General features: G+C 41.2%; 1 pseudogene; it reads left to right on the top strand.

Moving 5' to 3' along the window:
- The first annotated feature begins 4,394 nt into the window (after positions 1-4,394).
- LOC118626724 lies at positions 4,395-13,458 on the top strand (annotated as a pseudogene).
- Positions 13,459-16,298: the final 2,840 nt, after the last annotated feature.

Raw genomic sequence — 16,298 nt, 5'->3', positions numbered from 1 at the left:
GTGAGGATTGAAAAAAAAAGTCACTGTAGCCCTAGTCAGTGAGGCTCACTTGGTTGAGAGTCATCCCGTGCACCAAGAGGTCACCAGTTTGATTCCAGTCAAGGCACATATCCAGGTTTCAGGTTTGATCCCCAGTAGGGAGCATGCAGAAGGCAGCCGATTGATGTTTCTCTGTCATCGATGCTTCTCTCTCTCTCTCTCCAAAATCAATAAAAACATAGTTTTAAAAAACCATTAGTGTTGAATGGGCTTTGCCATTCATTTTCTTGCCTAATCTCCTTTTGAGAGCAATACTCATTCATGGAGTCCTTAAGAAAAGTATACCTAGCATCTACTCTGTGCTAAACATTCAGTTCACAAATATTTATGCAAGATTAACTCTGTGGTGTGCTTTGTGTGGGATACCATGGTTGAATGGCAGATATGATCCATGCTCCCACAAAACTTATAGTTTAGGGAAGAAAAATGATTAACCAAGGATTACAATAAAGTGTGAGCTGTGTTAAGATTTGGAGAAGTACAGAATATTATGACAGTGCATAGTGGGCAACTCACCTATTATGGGACAGGAAGGGAAGGTTTCTCAGAGGAGATCATAGTTGAGTTGAGACCTGGTCCAGGCCTTGGGAATATAGGATAAAATGACAGTTTCTGCCTTCAGAAAGCTTAGAATTAAATAAGGATCTAGGCCATGTAAACTAATAGCCTCAACCCAATGTGATTAGAGCTACGCATGTGAATGTATAAGAATGTAGAGAAGAAAGAAACCATGCCCAGACTGTGTTGGGTGGAGGTATCACAAAAGTCCTGGTCTTTGAATTGAGTCCAGAAGGTAGCGTGAACTTTGTTCTGGTGAACAAGGGAGGGGAAGGAGGCCCAAGGGTGAGGAAGCAGTGTGGCTCTGCAGGATGTGGCAGGGCTGCCACTGACCAATGCACAGGGATTAGCTAAGTGTGTCTATTGATCCCTTTTATCATAAAAATTTTGTCATAAAAAAATTTCAAACATAAAACAAAGTTGAAAGACTATTACAGTGAATACCTGTATATTGCTACCCAGATCCTATTATTAATATTCTATGCTATTTTTTCACATATCTACCCATATGCATTTCCAAAGTAAGAAAAAAAAGGTAGGCACTAATAAGGATATTTTTAGGCTATAATAAATTACTGTTTTTTGTAATTCTTTCCAAAGTCAAACTTCCATTGGATTCAGAGGTTATATGAATATAATTTTTTTGTAAGTCCACAAATAAAAGGTGTATTTGTGGTAGTAAATAAACAGAAGAAAATACTACTATAGAAAAATATAATCTATAGACTATATAATGTTTTCATCTATCAAAAAAAATGTGCCTTGCCCTGGCCGGTTTGGCTTAGCAGTTAGAGCATCGGCCAGTCAACCAGAGAGTCCCAGGTTCGGTTCCCGCTAAGGGCATGTACCTTGGTTGCAGTTTGTCCCGGGCCCCGGTTGGGGTTGTGTGGGTGGCAACCAGTTGATGTGTCTCTCTCTCACATCAATATTTCTCTCTCTCTTCCCCCATCTCTCCCTCCCGCTCTATCTGAGGATTAAAAAAAAAAAAAAAAGTTCCTTGCCCTGGTTGGTTTGGCCCAGCAGTTGGAGCATCAGCCTGCGGACCAGAGAGTCCTGGGTTCAGTTCCTGCTAAGGGCACATACCAAAAAAAAAAAAGTGCCTTTTGTTTTCTATTATTTATGTTTTTGTTTTATTTTGTTGCAACTGTAAAAGGGTTTATACTGGTTAGGAAGACTAGGTTTGTGATATAAATTATAGTTGGTGGTCTAAATCCCCCCATTCAACTGATAATTGAATTTCTGGTTTCTAGATTTTTATGAAGGTTATACTGTCAAGCATTCTTAGGATTTTTAAAAAGTTTTATACACTTTTATGTTAATTTAAGTATGCTACTAAGACTATTTTGAATATGTATTATAAATATGAAGAAAGTGGAAAGATGTGCTGAGAAATCATCTCTCTCATAAATGAATGCTTGGTTAATGCATATTCCATGTGAGAAGGCTTCAGAAATGAGGCATTTCTGGGAATGGATGAGATGTAATTTGGAACCATTCCTTAGTGCAGTTGTACTAAAGGTTGGTGCTCATAAGAATTACCTGCAGAGCTTACTAAAATGTGATCTAATTTGACCCCCAAAATGTTAATCAGTGGGCCAAGGATAGGCTCCAGGATCTGGATTTCTGGCAAAGGATACAGACTTGCAAGAGCTTACTTTCCGAGAAACCACTGAACAAGTCTCAATTCTGTGCACTCGGGTTTGACTGAGCATTTATCCATTTGGACAATATATTCATGGACTTTTATTGAGCACTTATATGTTACTATTAGTAATATGAGGACAGGTTGTTTGAACTAATCCTCTTGCTAAAAACAACTAAAAATCATGAATAAAATATATTTGCTTAAAAGCATGTTACCATTAGGTAAGAAATTGTCAGGCCAAAATCTAAGTGAAAATAGGAATCCTGAGAGTGGCTGAGAACAAAAGCTACTTATATTCTTGAGGGTGTTTGCTGAAAGAAGAAAAATTAAGGGACAATTTTCATAGTTTTGGCTAGGGACATTCAAGGTAGGCAGTCTAATGGGAAAACCCCACCTCCCAACAAAGCTGGGACTCAAAGGGGCTAGACCCCAGGGTAGAATGACCCAGAAGCAACTCTCCCAACCCTCACTGCTATAGTAAACAAGGAAAAGTGCCCTGGTTCTGAGCAGCTGAGAAAGAGAAGAAGACCCTTGTATGAGAACTTGTAGCCACAAACTGGCATTTGTGCTGTTTTGCAGTCCAAATTAATATCACCTGAGTACTGCAAAATTATTACATCATGTAAGCAGGAGGGGGGTGGATGGTCAACCTGGAGGCTCATAAAGTGGGAACTTACCAGGGAGACTCTAGCCTAAACCAAGGTAAAGGGTATCTGACATTTGTTTCCCCTTTTGTTAGCAAGACGATAGTTCAATTGCTCTAGCAAGAAAGATAATCAATGTAACTCACCTGACTCTGATTTCTTGTTCAATTTATTGCTCAGTAACCTATTGATAAAAAATTTACTTCTCATAGAGGTATTTTTACAGGCTCAGAAATATTAGTGAGTGAAGACTAGAATTTGGTAGTTATATAAATTGGCATTCTACTTTATGTACCAGTCTTTTAAGTCTGTCCCCTAGACACTACTTGTTTCTGGGTGCTCTGGCAAGAATAGTGTCTCCTCCTGCAGGGCTGAAAACCATACCTCACCTGTGGAGTCCTTTGTGAGTTATTGCTGTGCTGATAAATCTTGCCTGGAGGCCATCAAGTCCGGCTACCAACCCATTCCTTCTGAACTACTGTAGGACATTTCTCCCCAAAGCTAGCACACTGGAAAGAAGTGTTTATTTTCCACAGAATCTCTAAACCAAGAGCAAATCAGATATGCTAACTTTGGATAGAGCACTGTCCTAGGAGTCAGAAGAATTAGACTTCAATTCCACCTCTGTTACTTACTAACTTGGCGGTTATGAATTGTTTAGATAATTTCATCATCTATACAATAAAGTTGATAATACCCTACAGTATAATCATGGAGAGTGAATAGAATAAAATATATAAATATGTCTAACATAATGCCTGACATTTAACAATAAATGGCAATAAACGTTAGTTACCTGCCTTGCTTCCTTCCACTACTTTCTCATAATATGGACACATTTTAGGATTTTTTCCCCTCCTCCTATCAAGTTTGTGTGTGGAAGGGCTGGTGGTTGGTTTGCTGCTGCTGATAAGCACAGTAAGGAGAAGAGCAATTATAGAAAAATTAGGGCCAACTTTATTAAGGAAATTTGGTTTTCTAGATTTTTTTTTCCCTTGTCCTCCCCAAAAGAAGAAAGGAAACTGTAAAGAAGATTGAGAAATAGTGGCCATAGATTATAAGGAAAGACAGTGGAGGACAATGTCCTAGAGGCCAAGGGAAGAAGGAATTTCAAAGAGGGAGTAATCAAAGTATTGTAGAGGGTCAAACCGGTTCAAATGTTGTAGAGAAGTCAAGTAAAATCAAAACCGAGAACTTGCTATTGGACTTAGTAACTTGGAGGCTATTGGTGGCCTTAGCAACAGCATTTCAGTGGCCTTAGCAACAGCATTTCAGTGACCTGGGTGGGAAACCAGTTTGCAACAGGTTGAGGACAGAGGGAGAAAAGGAAATAGACCAGAGGAGTCTGGACAAATGTTTTCAGGTCTGGCTCTGAAGGGAAGGGAAGAGATAAGGCAGGAGATCTAGGAGGACATGAGATTGGGGAGGTTAGATAGGAGAGAACTGCAGAAGTTAAAATACTGGATGGGGTGGAGACAACAGAGAGGGAAAAGTACAAGGTACGGAAGATGGGGTGTAATGGGAGAGGGGAGCTCCTGAAGAGGCAGAAGAGCCTAAGGCCAGAGCCCAGGTGGAAAGGTAAGCCTTAGAGGGAGGGACACCTGTTTCATTGTAACAGGGAAAGGCAGAGTGCAGACACAGCTTCACTTTTTAAAAAAATATGTTTTTATTGATTTTTAGATAGAAAGGAAAGAAGAGGGAGAGAGAGCTAGAAACACCAATGAGAGAGAAACATCGATTGGCTGCCTCCTGCTCTTCCTACACCAGGCACTGAGCCCGAAACCCGGCATGCGCCCTGACCAGGAATTGCACGACAACTTGGTGCACGGGACAACACTCAACCAATTGAGCTACACTGGCCGGCCCACAGGTTCACTTTTGATTTGGAGCCAGGAAGTAGAGGCAGTGCTCCTTGGATGGCATCTGTCTCTCTGCGTAGGAATTTAAGTTGTTTTCTGAGAGTAAGGAGGAAGGAGCGGGAGGGTTAGACGTTGGAGGGATGTGGACAAGGTCAGAAAAAGAAGGCATCTGGAGCGTGGAGGAGAAAACTTACCAGAGAAACACAGTAAGATTGCCGGGCAGTGCAGAAGGCCCAGCTGCAACTGATCACTCTGAATTTATACTGGTACCAACATGTAAGGCTCTGTGGTTTTCTTCAGGCACTGTGGAGGGAATAGCCGGTTTTCCCGTCATGTTGCACAATGATGTGCTGGTAAGTGCTTCCAAACTGCTGTGGAGGGTGCAGTGGGAGGGACCTTGATTTGAGGCAGAAGTGGAAGTACTCCCATCAAGACAGACTGCAAGCTACCAGTGTGATGTCCCTGAACTCTGTCTTTGGAAGAGATGCCGAGTAGCACACTGATACGTAGTTTTCCCTCCATACAAACATAATAGACTTAAAGAACCTTAAGCACATAGAAAATAGTAAAATGGAGTAAAGTAATTAAGAAGTGATGAGTTTTGATTATTTACTACCTTTTTAAATATAATTTTTTTTTAATCCTCACCCGAGGACATTTCTGCATTTATCTTCAGATAGAGCAGGAGGGAGAGAGGGAGGAAGAGGGAGAGCAAAACATCGACATGAGACAGACACATCGAATGGTTGCCACCCACACGACCCCAACCAGGGCTGGGGATAAACCGCAACTAAGGTACGTGCCCTTAGCAGGAACCGAACCAGGATTCTACGGTCTGTGGGCCGATGCTCCAAGCACTGAGCCAAACCGGCCAGGACTAAATATAATTTTCTTGATTGTAAGTTTATACACTTTAATTTTCAATAAGTGTTTTAATACCTGGTGTGCAAAATTCCTGAAAATTGTATAGTCAGCTCTCTCGAGACAGCCTGAACTAGCTCCAGCGTATCACTGGTGTAGGAAACCAGGTTGAAATGGCCTACACTCGGGTTGGGTAGAGTTGAGGGCAAAGAAGCTGGGACATAAACGACAAGATTGCTTTCCCAGTGGACTCTGCTGGGCCTGGCAGAGGAAGCCCGAGTCCACTAGGAATGGGGGCTGGAAATGACTGAAACAGCTTGACTCTGGGGAAAAGATGGGGGTGTTAGGTGGGACATGAATCAAGACTTAAACGATTCAGTCTTGGAGTAGTTACCAAGTTTGTATCTATTTTGCGACCCTGAGTTTTCTGTCATTGCACCATAAATAGTCTATACAGGTCTGATGGGGGAGGTTGCCATAGCCGGGGAGGAGGGTGCAAGAGAAGAGCAGGGAGAAAGGCTGTGAGCCCAGGGGCAGGAAACCTGGGCCCCCTGGATAATGTCAGAAGAAAGTCAGCTCTACAAAGGCAAACCCAGCTGGGAGTCTTGCTGTTGGAAGTTTCCCTGAGCTGTGTTTTGTTATAGGTTGACAGGGAGATAACTTGGGGGGATGGAAGCTCTTTTTGGTTCTAAAATTACACTATAGGAATGAATGCCTGCACCTATGTTTCTTCTTTCAAGCAGCTTACTAAATAAATCAGACAAATTTTTTTCTTTTTTCTTAAAAGCCTTTGCATAAGGTACAAGAATAATTTTGTTTCAGTTTTGTTCACACGCTTCTGGTATTGGAAAGTCACTTTCCGTAAGAGAGATAGCTAACGCATTAATGGCATCAGTTTGGCTTTCATAATCCTGACTGGGTGTAATTCGGAATCATGTTTGGTGTGAGATACCTCAGCAGGCAGCATTTTCACTCTTTAAAGAGAAAATATTTTTAAAGAGCGGTTGTATTGTCAACGCCTCCCTGTTTGTAAAATTCTTGCCTGTTCGGGCTACGGTTGTGTTTACAAAGACACTTAAAGATTTTATTATATTTGAGCAAGTTTTATAAATAGGAACAAGAAAAAGAGGAGAATCTAGGGGGGAAATAGGCAAATGTATCAACAATAAGGAAAAAAAAAACATATGTTAAGATAGCAGTTTCCAGAGCAGTTAAATTATGGGGAGAGATGAGAAGCTGGGGGGTGGGGCAAGGCAAAAATATGGTTGGCAAGACAGGACATTAAAAAGAAATTAGCCCTGGCCAGTTTGGCTCAGCAGTTAGAGTGTCGGCCAGTGGTCCAGAGAGACCCGGGTTCGGTTCCCGCTAAGGGCACATACCTCAGTTGCAGTTTGTCCCCGGCCCTGGTCGGTCGTGCGGGTGGCAGCCACTCGATGTGTTACTTTCACATCGATGTTTCTCTCTCTCTCTCTCTGTTCCTCTCTCTCCCTCCCACTCTACCTGAACAAAAAATGGAAAAATGTCCTCGGGTGAGGATTAAAAAAAAAAAAAAAAGAAAAAAGAAATTACCAGTTACTGTCACCACCATTTCATAAAAGAAAAATATTTTAATATCAGATAAATAGAAAAAAAATCTTTAAATAAAAGCTAGTCCTTTAAAAAACTAATGCATTTAGTTCATGAGAAAATTCAACACATTGATTTTATTTTCCTCATTTAGGGCTTAGTAGGTCATGGATATTTGAGTTTTTAAAAATGTAGCAATTTGTCCAGCCGGTGTGGCTCACTAGATGAGCATCAACCCATGCATCAAGAGGTCACAGGTTCGATTCCCGGTCAGGACACATGCCCGGGTTGTAGGCCTGATCTTCAGTGCAGGGCACGCAGGAGGCAGCCAATCGATGTTCTCTCTTATCAATGTTTCTATCTCTCTCTCCTCTCCCTTCCTCTCTCTCTAAAATCAATAAAGAAAAAAAAAAATGTAGCCATTTGCCCTGGCCGGTTTGGCTCAGCGGTTAGAGCGTCAGCCTGCGGTCCAGGGAGACCTGGGTTCAGTTTCCGCTAAGGGCACGTACCTCGGTTACAGTTTGTCCCTGGCCCTGGTTGGTCGTGTGGGTGGCAACTGCTCAATGTGTCCTTTTCACATCAATGTTTCTCTCTCTCTCTTCCTCCCACTCTATCTGAACAAAAAATAGAAAAATGTCCTCGGGTAAGAATAAAAAAAAAGTAGCAATTTATGCCCAGCCAGTGTGGCTCAATGGTTGAGTGTCGACCCTGTACCAAGAGGTTGCTGGTTCGATTCCCGGTCAGGGCACATGACCAGGTTGTGGGCCTGATCCCCAGTGGGGGGCATGCAGGAAGTGGCCAATCAATGTTCTTTCATCAATGTTTCTCTCTCTCTCTCCCTTCCTCTCTCTCCCTTCCTCTCTCTCCAAAATCAATAAAGAAAAAAAATTTTTTTTTAATATGTAGCAATTTGGGAAACATCTGGGGACGCCTGCGGTTGGTACCTGCCAACATGGTGGCTGCGGCGCTGGAGTGGCTTGCAGTGGCCTGTCGTCTCCTCCTTATGCTGGTGGTAGGTAGCTTGCAGATGGTGGTTGATTTGACGTACTTTTAAACTGTATTGTTTTTGCTTGACTATTCTATCAATTTTTGTAGAGGATAACTTGCTAAATCACTACAAAATTCGTTGTATTGTAAGAAGGGTGTAAACATTTTCTTAATAAGATGCGATGTATATGTATTTTTAAAATGCAGCAATTCTTTCTTCTATCTTTTTGATAAATCCTTAATATTCTGCTATGAAAGGAAAGAAAGAAAAAATAAAAATGAAGGGGACAGTTGTGATGTTTGTAGTTTAAAAAGGCAATTTTCTTTGACAAGTACAAAGAACTACAGGAGCCTGGCCGGTTTGGCTCAGCGGTTAGAGCGTCGGCCTGCGGTCCAGAGAGACCCGGGTTCAGTTCCTGCTAAGGGCACGTAGCTCGGTTGCAGTTTGTCCCCGGCCCTGGTTGGGTCGTGCTGGTGGCAACCACTCGATGAGTCCCTTTCACTTCGATGTTTCTCTCTCTCTTCCTCTCTCTCTCTCCCCCACGCTATCTGAATAAAAAATGAAAAAATGTCCTTGGATGAGGATAAATAAATAAATAAATAAAAGAACTACAGGAGTTTCCCACAGCTCTGATCGGATGAAGAAGGGTGTGATTAGGCACAGTCGTGATTATGTGTACTGTAGTCTGGCATAATGCGGAGAGCATGGCTTTCAGAACTGGGCTGGGCCTAAACTATGAAACATCTGAAAAAGAAATAAAGAAAACTATCTCATTCACAATGGCATTAAAAACAATAAAATACTTAGGAAAAATTTAACTGAGGAAGTAAAAGGTCTATAGAATGAAGATTATAGAAAGAAATTGATAAAAGAAACTTTGGCAACAGAAATTGCAGAAGACATAACAAATGGAAATATATCCCATGTTCATGCATCAAAACAATTTATATTGTTAAAATAGCCATACTACTCAAAGCTGTCTATAGATTCAAAACAATTCCTATCAAAATTCCAATGGTATTTTTTACATGGAGAAATCAATCCTAAAATTTGTATGGAACCACGAAACACCCCGAACAGCCAAATATTGAGAAAGTCAGGGGTATCACGATTCCTGATTGCAAACTACAAGGTGGGGCAAAAGGAGGTTTACAGTTGTGAGTATGCAAAACACAGAGATTATTCTTGTATTATTTATTAATTATTATATTATTTCCCATATGAACAACTGTAAACCTACTTTTGCCCCACCCCTACTCTGTATACTACAAAGCTCTAGTGATTAAAACAGTATTGTACTGGTATGAAAATGGATTCATAGACTGATGGAACAGAATAGAGAGCCCAGAAATAAATTCCTGCATATATGGCCTACTAATATTTGACAAGGGAGTCAAGAACACTTAATGGATCAAGAATAGACTCTTCAACAAATAGTGTTGAGAAAACTGGATAACACATGCAGAAAAATGAAACTGGACTCTTGTTTTACACCTCAAAATGAATTAAACTTAAGCATAACTAAGAAGTGCAAATTGATAGTTACAAAATAGTCATGGGGATGTAAAATACAGCATAGGAAACATAGTCCATAATATTGTAACAACTATGGATGGTGCCGGTGGGTACGTGAAATATTGGGAGAATCACTTTGTAAAGTATATGATTGTCTGTAACCACTATGCTGTACATCTGAAACTAATACAAAATAATACTAAATATAAACTGCAATTGAAAAATTAAGTTAAAAAGAAAAGAAAAATAAGAGACAATAAGTGTTGGTGAGAATGTGGAGAAAAGGGATCTCTTGTGCACTATTGGGCGGGGTTGTTATTTGGTTCAGCCACTACAGAAAACAGTAAGGAGGTTCCTCAAAAAACTGAAAATACAGTAAGTTAACATCATGATATGTTTTTAGTACAGTTTGGAGACCCATGCTGGAATTTAACTCCAGCGTGTAGGGGCTTTAACATATATAATAATTGTGAATGTTTTATTTGTTCCGGAGAATGTGTACCTCAGAGATGAAGTACAATGACAGGGAATACATGGCCCAAGAAAATAAATATCACATGATATATGTTTTTATTTTTTTATTATTCTTTTTTATCCTAACCCAAGGATATTTTTCCATTTTTTGTTCAGATAGAGTGGGAAGGAGAGAGAGGAAGAGAGAGAGAGAAACATCAATATGAAAGGGACACATCGAGTGGCTGCCTCCCACAGGGCCCAACCAGGGCCAGGGACAAACTGCAACCGAGGTACATGCCCTTAGCGGAAACCGAACCCGGGTCTCTCTGGACCACAGGTTGACGCTCTAACCGCTGAACCAAACTGGCCAGGGCATGATATATGTTTTTAAAAGTGGGGGTTGGGCCCTGGCCAGTTTGGCTCAGCGGTTAGAGCGTCGGCCTGCGGTCCGGAGAGACCCGGGTTCGGTTCCCGCCAAGGGCACGTACTTCGGTTGCAGTTTGTCCCCAGCCCTGGTTGGTCGCGCGGGTGGCAGCCACTCGATGTGTCCCTTCACGTCGATGTTTCTCTCTCTCTCTCTCTTCCTCTCTCTCCCTCCCGCTTTATCTGTAGAAAAAATGGAAAAATATCCTCGGGTGAGGATAAAAAAAAAAGTGGGGGTTGGTGCTTAGGTTTATGCCATCTTGCAATAATTTCCCCAAGAAACTCATTAAGCCTGAGTGTCAAATTACTGGGCAGCAGCACTGTATTTCACCAACAATTGACCTGGAGTCCTGAAAGGCCATTAAAATGAAAAGAATTACCTAATCTCTTCTGTAACATCAGTACAGGATTCTCATTTACACTTATCAAAAAAATTATTTCTATCCAAATTAACTAATTAGTAATATAATATTAAGGCAATTATACTAGACATTGTTTCCAAAAGATTGAATTACATCAAATTATTCCCATGTTGGCTTAGATCTCCAGGCCAGGTATCTTCCAAGGGCCATGTGTTATGAATATTTGAGCTACATCTGGGTTTCTGTGGGCCAGAAGGGGTGCTCATAATCATAGCATGAATTAAACATAAATACATTAGCTACACTATAATGGACAATAGTAAACTATTTTAGAGCAATCAACGAGGAAAGGTTAAAGAGGCTCATAATGCCAGTGTTGTGAAAGGAAGAAATTCAGCTACCAACAGTGAAACATTAAAAAATTATTTCTAGAATAAGTGTTAAAGTATAAACGAATGAATAAATGAATATATGTAATAGTCAGCAATGTGTTCAGAATGCTTTTTTTTTTTTTTTTTGGTACGTGCCCCTAGCGGAAACCGAATTCAGGACTCTCTGGTCCACAGGCTGATGCTCCAACCGCTGAGCCAAACCGGCCAGGGCCAGAATGCTTTTTTTTTTTTTAATCCTCACCCGAGGACATTTTTCCATTTTTTGTTCAGATAGAGTGGGGAGGGAGAGAGAGAGAGAAACATTGACGTAAAAGGGACATATCGAGTGGCTGCCACCAGCACGACCCAACCAGGGCCGGGGACAAACTGCAACCGAGGTACGTGCCCTTAGCGGGAACCGAACCCGGGTCTCTCTGGACACAGGCCGACGCTCTACCGCTGAGCCAAACCAGCCAGGGCCAGAATGCTTTTTAAAAGCACATGCTTTCCATATATCTTCACCAGCATCATATCATATGTACAAACATAAATCCAATTTTTAAAAAATTATCTCTTTTTCTCAGTAGGCACAATTCAATATATTTGAAACTCATTATTCGACAACTTGATGGAAGCAGGAAGAAGCTCACTCTGCTTGTCTAAGAAAAGGGCAGTGAAGAACTGCATCCCACCTTTCTCTTTTTGAGTCAGTTGTTGCATTAACCATTTCACGCCAGATGTGTCAGTGGGCGTTCTAGACTCTCTGGGTATTGCTGACCTGAGGTCTGGCACAATGTAATCCTTTCCCAGAAAGGAAAGAAATGCCATTATTTCAATGCTTGATACTAGTAGCTATATGCTATCTAATTTATTTATTCATTTATTTTATCTTTATTGTTGACAGTATTACAGATTTCCCTTCTATTTCCCCCCATTGTCCCCTCTCCACCCCACTCCTGTCCCCCACCAGGTCTTCACCACACTATTGTCTGTGTCCATGGGTTATGCATATGCATATAAATTCTTTGGTTAATCTCTTCCCACCTCCTCCCCCCTTTCATCTAATTTACTCCCCTTCCAATGGTAGGGAGATATTGGCATCTGAGTTTTGCCAATGAGGAAATTGAGGCCCAAAGAACTAAAAAGATTTGCCTACGTTTCGTGGCTAATTTTCACAGAGAATCCAGGCGCCTCAAACCACCCTGGTGCATTTCATACTCCTCTAGTTGCCTCTTCTGTCACAGAACCCATGCTGTAAGAAACTTCTGTGCCATGTGATTCCACCGCTGGTCAGGAGACCAAGCCCGTGTTAGTAGGAAACGGTTGCTGTTTGGAGGGGCCGCAACATGAAATGCCAACCCAAGCAAAAAACTTCTTTTTTACTTTCAAGGAAGGTTTGGGTTTAAATCTAGCAGACATTTACTGAATACTTTCTATGATCAGACCCTATATACCTTCACATCGCTGTTGTCACAAGTGATTTTATTGATAGGCACTAAGGTAATACAAGTTTCATATTTTTTTAATTCTTTTTTTGGTACGTGCACCTAGCGGGAACCGAACCCAGGACTCTGTGGTCCGCAGGCCAACTGCTGAGCCAAACCGGTCAGGGCTCATATATATTTTTTTTAAATGGATTGTACCCTGTGGTTAAAGAGGGACAATTTCAGAATTTTGCCTGTATCGCCTCTCCTTGGGAAGGGCTGTGAATACTGTCCTAAAAGCAAGCTCATTTGGGTCAGTCGCTATGGAGAAGCACAGGGCTGTTCGGCAGCAGAAGCTGAGCAGCACCGAAATCAAAGGAACTTGTTTCTTCAAGCTCTTCTGGCAGCGATTCTGACAGTGAAGTTGACAAAATGTTAAAGAGGAAAAAGCAAGCTCGTTTGGAAACACCTGTAAAGAAGCAGAGAACTCGTGAAACTTCAAGAGCCCTGCCATCTTCTAAGCAGAGCAGCAGCCACAGAGCTGATGACATGCTTCAGATTGGGGAGATGAGGTATGTCAGCCCTCGGGACTTTCAAGGAAAAGTCCTAATTGATATTAGAGAATGTTGAATGGATCCGGAAGGTGAAAAGAAACCAGGAGGAAAGGGTATTTCTTTAAATCCTGAGAGATGGAGCCAGCTGAAGGAACAGATTTCTGACATTGATGATGCAGTAAGAAAACTGTAAAATCGGAGCCATATAAAACCTGTATGTTTTAATCTGTCTTTTTATATTGGTTTTTGTTTTCTAAACGTTGTTTTCCAAGCTATTGTATATTTGGATGGGAGAACAATTTGTAAGAATACTTTTTTAAAAATGTGCGGCATTAAAAATATTCAGAGTGAAGCTAATTGTCAACTTTATTAAAGGAGGATTGCTTTGTGCCCACCACCTAGTGTAAAATAAAATCAATACAAAAAAAAAACCTCATTTGAATGCCCAAACATCAGCTTGTAGACCTTTATTTTGTTCTTTCCTTTAATCAAGCCCAGTGTTTTTCAGTCCTTACTATGACTAAGAATTAGGTCTGTGTACCCATTTTAGAAAATTGTTAAGGATGATTTGGAGATATGTGATGTTGCACCTTCAGGCTGACTTTAAAACCTGGCCCCTGCTTCAGATATGACCCTTTGGCACACTAGGACTGGGAAGACTGCTGGTAGTTCTCCTGGTGTCCACATTGGTGTCATCCCCTTCTTTGGGGGCACAACCCCTCTTTCCTGTTTTCTAACCCTGTGGTCTAAAGGGGATGGCCACCTTCTCACATGACTGACTCCCTGGCCCCAGTGATTGGTCCAAGAGATTGGCACATGATCCAAGTTCAAACATCACAACTCCTTCCGGGATTTCCCAAAGTGGGGCTACAGAGATTCACACACACTTGCTCCTTTCTGCTTGTGGCACTCTGAGGGCGAGCCTAGAGCCACCAGTGCCTCCCTGGAGGAGATGGACAATGCTGATGGTGCTTGAGCCTCTGGATTTAGTCTTTCCTCAGCCCAGCTTTATTCTGCCCTCCTCATGATTTAGCTGTGTGAGTCAAAAGATTCATTTGTTTCCTTAGGCAAACACTGGGGTTTTGTTTCATGCAACCAAAGAGTTCTGACTACATATATCAATAAAATATTGTTTGTTTGTGTACTTACCTGATACAGAGTCTGCTATAATATTATGAAGTTGTTTTTTTTTAATTCTCACCTGAGGACATTTTTTCCATTTTTGTTTTAGATAGAGTGGGAGAGAGAGAGAGGAAGAGAGACAGAGAGAAACATCAACATGAAAGCGACACATCGAGTGGCCGCCTCCCACACAACCCCAACCGGGCCAGGGACAAACTGCAACCGAGGTAGGTGCCCTTAGCGGAAACCGAACCCCGGGTGTCTCTGGACCGCGGGCTGACACTCTAACCGCTGAGCCAAACAGGCCAGGGCTGAATATTATGAAGTATTAAGTACCCATTATTGACATAGGTATCGGGATAGAGTGGGACTGGGAATTGGCCCAGGACCAAGTGGTTCCTTCAGCCCAGCTCAGGGATTAGTCAGTTTGCTGCTGGGACCCAGATAAATCAGAATTATTTTCACCACTGAGTTGAGTGGATCTACTTCACGTGGCCCATTCCCCATGGAGTTGTACGGACCCAGCTTCTGTTAACTCTGGGCCTACAGACACGGTAGAGACCTTGCTGTCCTTCCAGACACTGAGCTAGCCCTGAGCACAAACATGTGAGCGTCAGTCCTGAACACAAGCTGTAGTACAGATACAGTTGCTCATAGGAAATGCTCAACTTTTGAGCCACATGCGCAGGGATCAAGATTAGGGGCATCTAAGGCCCCACAGAACTGGGTTTTAACTCTTGTTTACGAACTCTGAATTCTCTGAGTGCTAGGTTTTTCTGTAAAGTGAGTATAAGAATACTTTCACCTTTAGAGCTTTTATAAGAATTAAATTAAATATGGAAAGTATGTGGTATAATGCCTACACATAGCTGGCACTTAATATAGTAGTTGTGGTGATAATAATGATGGTAATCTTTTGACTAAATTATTCTCATTCCTTTTAATAGAGAAATGCATTATGGGGAGTGGTTCTTTCTCCTCAGGCCAATGTGATGAGTTACTAAGAAAGGAGGATTCGGATAACTGACTCATTTCAGGAATCTGTCATCTTATAAGCTAAGTGCTTAAACAATGGAAGTGCCTAGTTTCATGCAAGAAGTGTGAATCACTATTATTTGCTTTTGGTTTGTTTCTATAGTTCGGCTTGCAACACAAAATTTAATGGAAGTATACTTTTAAAGTGTCTTAAATCCTGAGTAGGGATGGTACTTTCTCTTATACTGGAAACATACTTCTAAATTGTTTTTTCTTGTTTCTGATTTTTTTCCCCCAAATTTTATAGTTTTCTTCACATTTTTCAGAGGTAAGGCACTTTTTCCTATGTTAGCGAAAAGAAAATGAAACTATCACATTTCCCCACAGAGACGCCTTGAGGAAGAGCAGATCCCGGGGAGGATATTATTAACTGCCTGCTTCTTATAATTGAGGCCTCTTCTCAGACAACTCTGCTGTTTAATCTCAGCTCTCGCCAATAACCCTTTTCTCTTTTTGATCAAGTGTTTAATTTCCTTGAAAGATTTTCTCAGATTTCAACTATTACTGAGAGGATTTTCATTTTACCCTAACCCTTTAATGGCTAAATCTTGCATAGCCATTGTTTCAAAAAAGGGTATTTCTGTTCATCTAAGTAAATAGTTGAAGGATTAGATCTTCTTTTCTTGCCTATTACTGCTGAAATGGGGAATTATTTGGACACTTCTTTTGCTAAATGACTATCTTGTAAAAATCAGGTACAATTAAGAATTTACAAAAAACCAATCTCAGACAACTTTCAATTATCTACAGCAATATAGACTAAACCATAGATTACTGGAAACAGATAAAATCCCAAACCTGATTTTGCCCATTCTTTTACTTTCTTCCAAGTAAAATGTATGTGTTTGACCTTCAGTTTAGTTTTTCTTACAACCT

The sequence above is a fragment of the Molossus molossus genome, unplaced genomic scaffold (genome assembly GCF_014108415.1).
Source record: "Molossus molossus isolate mMolMol1 unplaced genomic scaffold, mMolMol1.p scaffold_m16_p_12, whole genome shotgun sequence".
Taxonomy (NCBI): Eukaryota; Metazoa; Chordata; class Mammalia; order Chiroptera; family Molossidae; genus Molossus; species Molossus molossus.
The sequence above is the reverse complement of the archived record's forward strand: the minus strand, read 5'-3'. Positions and strand labels throughout refer to the sequence as shown.